The following is a 6,000-nucleotide window of genomic DNA, read 5'->3' as shown; positions in this document are numbered from 1 at the left end:
AGATTTACAAAAAAAGCTACACATTAACAAAAAACATGTTAATTTTCAGCAGATTTGTGTAGGATTTTTTTTATTTTTTCAAAAATGAAAATGCACAGAATATTGCGCATGCGCAGACCTTTAAAAATGCAAAAAAAAAATTATACCGCATCTGCTTTTTCCAGAAGACACCGGAGAGACGGATCCATTATTTCAATGCATTTGTCAGACGGATGCACATCTGGATCCGTCTGACAGATCCCAACAGTTTGCGTCCAGATTGCCGGATCGGAATTGCTTGCCGGAGTCCTGTGCCGCAAGAGTGAAAGTACCCTAATACTGCATGGAGATCAGTCTCCGTACAGTATTAGAATTACGGGCTCCTGCCTAAGCCTCTTGCACATTTTTTTCCGCGTTTACATTGTTTTTTGCGTTCCGTATACGGAACCATACATTTCAATGCAGTCCCTGCAGTGTATTGAATATCAGAGCACCCACAGTCCCTGCAGTGTATTGCATTCCAGTGCACCCACAGTCCCTGCAGTGTATTGCATCCCAGTGCACCCACAGCCCCTGCAGTGTATTGCATCCCAGTGCACCCACAGCCCCTGCAGTGTATTGCATCCCAGTGCACCCACAGCCCCTGCAGTGTATTGCATCCCAGACCATGTGAGCACTGTAGCTGGGACTCAGCTCCTTTTGACGATATGTCAGTATACAGTGTGAACGTGTACAGCAGCTGGCTGCCCTGACACCCCAGGAAATGAGGAAAACGACATGCTGTCTACCAGACCTGAAGCTTCCTAATCCGACTGGCTCCTCCCACAGGAAAGCCTAGTTAGTGACAGTCGCATGATGTCAGAAGAGATCCAGAAGTCCGCTAGCCATTTACCGAGGAGATAACCGCTACCGGAGCAGAATCGTGCCGGGAAACCTACAGGTGAATAGCTTATGACTGGCCTTTCTTGATGTTACGCAGGTTTTCGAGCAATAAATAAAAAGAATGAAATGACTTAGCGGTGGAAACGCCTACGAATCGATGAGATCGGCATTTCGTTTGCTTTGGTCTGGGTCTTCTATCCATTTTCCCGCGTTCAATCTGACGGCGCGAACTTCCCAGAGCACAGCCGAGAAGGTACTGAGTTCCCGTACAAACCGATTCCCGCCCTGTTCTTGTCGTGTTGGCTTCCACACGTCGTTCAGCAGGTGGTATAGTGCCCTAGGCATGGAGACTATGTGGCGGGCTTCCCACATAAGACTCCAGGCCCATGACGCTACCCTTAGAATAACTTGTCCCCCAAGCCGGTCGTGGGAAGTGGCTGCACATCTTGACCTTTTCCCTATTACACATATTGGTCACCAGGCGCCCCTGTGCAGTGTTTTATGGAGACCCATGTGATATGACAGAAGAGCAATCTTGTGAACCCAAGGGATCCTGCAGGATGTGTATATTTTCTATGCAGCCCTTTTAGAATAATACCCTGGGGGAGATTTCTCAAACTGCTGTAAAGTAGAACTGGCTTAGCTGCTCATAGCAACCAATCACATTCCTCCTTTTATTTTCCAAAGGAGCTGTTTGCCTCCTTTAGGGTACTTTCACACTAGCGTTTTTCTTTTTCGGTACAAAGTTCCATCCTAGGGGCTCAATACTAGTAAAAACTGATCAGTTTTATCCCCATGCATTCTGAATGGAGAGCAATCCGTTCAGTACGCATCAGGATGTCTTCAGTTCAGTCACTGAACGGCGTTTTGAACGGAGCAAATGCTGCAGTTTTCTCTCCATCCGAAATTCCCGATCAGTTGCCGAAATGCCGGATCCAGCATTAACTTACATTGAAATGTATTAGTGCCGCATTAAAAATACCGGAATGCCAGCGCAGACCGGTAAAAATGTGGAAAAAAAATAAACGGATCATTTTGTCCGTATGACAAACGGAGAGACGGATCCATTCTTGCAATACGTATGTGAGATGGATCCGCATCTGGATCAGTCTACAAATGCTGTCTGTTTGCATGCAGATTCCGGCGACGGAACTGCTTTCCGGATCACTGCCGCAAATGTGAAAGTAGCCTTGGGCTTCTTTCACACGGGCGTCTTATTTTTGGCCCGGATAAGAGGCGGGTGCGTTGCGGGAAAATGCGCAATTTTTCTGTGCGAGTGTAAAACATTGTAATGCGTTTTGCACTCGCGCGAGAAAAATCGCGCATGTTTGGTACCCAAACCTGAACTTCTTCACAGAAGATTGGAGCCTGTGATCTGTCGTCACCACAGGTCCTTTAGCCCACAGCTCATCATTCAAGAAGTAAAGAGACCGGGAACTACGCGATCAAGAGGAGAAGGTGAGTTAACATTTATTTATTTTTAACCTCTCCAGCACTATTATACTATGCATTCTGTATTCAGAATGCTATTATTTTCCCTTATAACCATGTTATAAGGGAAAAATAATACAGTGAATAAACTGTCACCTAGCAACCATGCGTGAAAATCACACCGCATCCGCACTTGCTTGCGGATGCTATGCGATTTTCACGCACCCCATTCACTTCTATGGGGCCTGCGTCACGTGAAAATCGCACAATATAGAGCATGCTGTGTTTTTCACTCAACGCACAAGTGATGCGTGAAAATCAACGTTCATGTGCACAGCCCCATAGAAATGAATGGGTCAGGATTCAGTGTGGGTGCAATACGTTCACCGCACGCATCGCACCCGCACGGAAAACTCGCCCGTGTGAAAGGGGCCTTACTGGTTTGATTCATGGATGGGTTACGACGGATGTGCTCGCACACTATAGGAAAAAGCACCGGCCTCTCTGGTGGCCCTGACCGTGGAAGTGCGCATAGGCCAGTGCTTTTTCCTATAGTCTGCAAGCACGACCACCACTGCTGCATTGCAGAGTGGTCATAAGCATGGAAACGAGCAGTGTATAATTTAATGGGAAAATGAATCAAACCATCAAAGGAAGCAATATGGACAATCACAATACATTAGTGCTTTGTATTAACTTTCTCTACATGATAAATATAATTTGCTGAAGTGACAAAACTTATTTAAACTGTCACCTAAAAAACGCATATAAAACCGCCAGCATTACCTCATAGTAGCCCCCAGTCTGTTAATAATCATATGTTTGATGGGTTAGTCTGATGCTCATTGTTCAAAAAACAATGTTTTAAGTGCCATTAGCGCTATCTTGCTGGTCAGCTTGAAGTCAAGGGGGCAGCGGCTTCCTTGCTTCAAGTCAAGGTAAGCACGCCCCATAACCATCCCCTCTCTAGTTGGATTGACAGCCTGCAGCGCGGCCGGGATCGCATAAATCTCGCGCATGTGCGGTGCGCTCCTTGGTAAGGTGCGATCTAGTCTACGGCTGTTGCTGTTAGCCGGGTTCCAGCGGAGCACTGCGCATGCGCGAGACTTATGCGATCCCGGCCGCGCTGCAGGCTGAGTGTCAAGCCAACAAGAGAGGGGACGGTTAGGGGGCGTGCTTACCTTGACTTGAAGCAAGGAAGCCGCTGCCCCCTTGACTTCAAGCTGACCGGCAAGATAGTGTTGATGGCGCTTAAAACATCATTTTTTGACTTCTGGTCTTCTGTGTTATGGTCAGATGAAAAATGAAAAATTGAATTGTTTGGTCACAGTGATGTTTCCTTCATTTGGCGTAAAAAAGGAGAAGCCTTCAACCCAAAGAACACCATCCCCACTGTCAAACATGGTGGTGGGAACCTAATGCTTTGGGGGTGTTTTTCAGCCAATGGACCAGGGAACCTAATCACAGTAAACGGCACCATGAAAAAAGAGCAATACACAAGGATTCTCAATGACCACATCAGGCAGTCTGCAGAGAAACTTGGCCTTGGACACCAGTGGACATTTCAGCATGACAATGACCCAAAACACACAGCAGAAGTGGTGAAGAAATGGTTAGCAGACAACAACATTAACGTTTTGGAGTGGCCCAGCCAGAGTCCAGACTTGAATCCAATTGAGAATCTGTGGAGGGAGCTAAAGATCAGTGTGATGGCAAGAAGACCCTCCAACCTGAAAGATTTGGAGCTCATTGCTAAAGATGAATGGGCAAAAATACCTGTGGAGACATGCAAAAGCTGGTCTGCAATTATAGGAAGCGTTTGATTGCTGTAATAGCCAATAAAGGCTTTTCTATTGATTATTGAGAAGGGTATAAATAATTTTGGACTGGATACGTTTTGCTGAAATGTAAATAAAAGCTGAGAAATGTTTTTTGTCCACAATAATGCCTCTTGTACATCGTCTTATTATCTTTTGGGAGAGACCTATGTCATTTCCCGTCAAAAAATTACTTGCTGGTTGAATAAAAGTAACTAAGTCAAAATTTGCCAGGGGTATGAATAATTATGGGCAGCACTGTGTGTGTGTGTGTGTGTGTGTGTGTATATATGTATGTATATATAATATCTCTCTCTCTTTCCCCTAACAGTGATCGGGAGGAGAATATGGATATCCCCATACTTGTTAGCTGGTTTGGCTTTCCCACCAAAATGTTAGCTTACAGCAATTGTGCAGGCAGTATATATTGATGGCTTATTTTCAGGATAAGTCATGAATATGTGTGATTGGTGGGGGTCAACATCTGTAACCCCCCCCCCCCCCCCCCCCGATCAGCTGTCTGAAGAGGAGGTAGCACTACTCCCTGTTCATTACAGTGCCTGTCGTCCAGGGGGGCAGTGTAATTCACCATTCACTTGAGTGCTTGTAATTCTACACTGCCTCTGCTGCAAGGGAGACGACGTGCAGTGTAAGGCCTCATGCACACGACCGTTGTGTGCATCCGTGGCCGTTGTGCCGTTTTCAGTTTTTTTTCGCGGACCCATTGACTTTCAATGGGTCAGTGGAAAAATCGGAAAATGCACCGTTTTGCAGCCGAGGCCGTGATCCGTGTATCCTGTCCGTCAAAAAAATATGACCTGTCCTATTTTTTTGACGGACAACGGTTCACGGACCCATTCAAGTCAATGGGTCCGTGAAAGAACACGGATGCACACAAGATTGGCATCTGTGGCCGTAGGTTGCTTTCATACAGACGGATCCGAAGATCCGTCTGCATAAAAGCTTTTTCAGATCTAAGTTTTCACTTCGTGAAAACTCATATCCGACAGTATATTCTAACACAGAAGCGTTCCCATGGTGATGGGGACGCTTCTAGTTAGAATACACTACAAACTGTGTACAAGACTGCCCCCTGCTGCCTGGCAGCACCCGATCTCTTACAGGGGGCCGTGATCAGCACAATTAACCCCTTCAGGTGCGGCACCTGAAGGGGTTAACTGTACTATCATATCCCCCTGTAAGAGCTCAGGGCTGCCAGGCAGCAGGGGGCAGACCCCCCCCCCCCCCTCCCCAGTTTGAATATTATTGGTGCCATGGTTACCGATCAGAGCCCCAGCGATTAAACTGGGACTCCGATCGGAACTCCGCTGCCACCAATGATCGGGGGGGGAGATGGGAGGCTGCACACTGCCACCAATGTTGTTACTGCTATAGAGGGAGGTGGGGGCCGATGGGGGGCGCACACTGTGCCACAATTGATTTATTACAATAGAGGGAGGGAGGGGGGGGGGGGCCGCACTGGCCACCAATGATATTCAAACTGGGGAGGGGGGGGGGGGGGGGGGGGTCCCTGATCTCTTACAGGGGGATATGATAGTACAATTAACCCCTTCAGGTGCGGCACCGGAGGAGTTAATTGTGCTGATCACGGCCCCCTGTAACAGATCGGGTGCTGCCAGGCAGCAGGGGGCAGTCATGTACACAGTTTTTCAGTATATTCTAACCTGAAGCGTCCCCATCACCATGGGAACGCCTCTGTGTTAGAATATACTGTCGGATCTGAGTTTCACGATGTAGCTCATATCCGACAGTATATTCTAACATGGAGGCGTTCCCATGGTGATGGGGACGCTTCAAGTTATGTTCGGGTGTCCGCCTGGCCGTGCGGAGGCAAGCGGATCCGTCCAGACTTACAATGTAAGTCAATGGG

The 6,000-nt window shown here is 47.4% G+C and overlaps 1 protein-coding gene across 2 annotated transcripts in view; it reads left to right on the top strand.

Annotated features, from left to right (window-relative positions):
* The first annotated feature begins 808 nt into the window (after window positions 1–808).
* PRIM2 (DNA primase subunit 2) overlaps window positions 809–6,000 on the top strand; it is a 203,700-nt gene continuing 198,508 nt past the window's right edge. Inside the window, exon 1 of one of the 2 annotated variants that reach the window (XM_044291652.1) lies at window positions 809–919. The gene's annotated coding sequence lies outside the window, so the exon portion shown is untranslated. Of the gene's footprint in view, window positions 920–1,050; window positions 1,115–6,000 lie in introns of those variants that run through there. The other variant, XM_044291653.1, reaches the window with a different exon arrangement.

This window comes from Bufo gargarizans, chromosome 4 (genome assembly GCF_014858855.1).
Source record: "Bufo gargarizans isolate SCDJY-AF-19 chromosome 4, ASM1485885v1, whole genome shotgun sequence".
NCBI lineage: Eukaryota > Metazoa > Chordata > Amphibia > Anura > Bufonidae > Bufo > Bufo gargarizans.
This window is presented reverse-complemented; position numbering and strand designations above follow the sequence as displayed.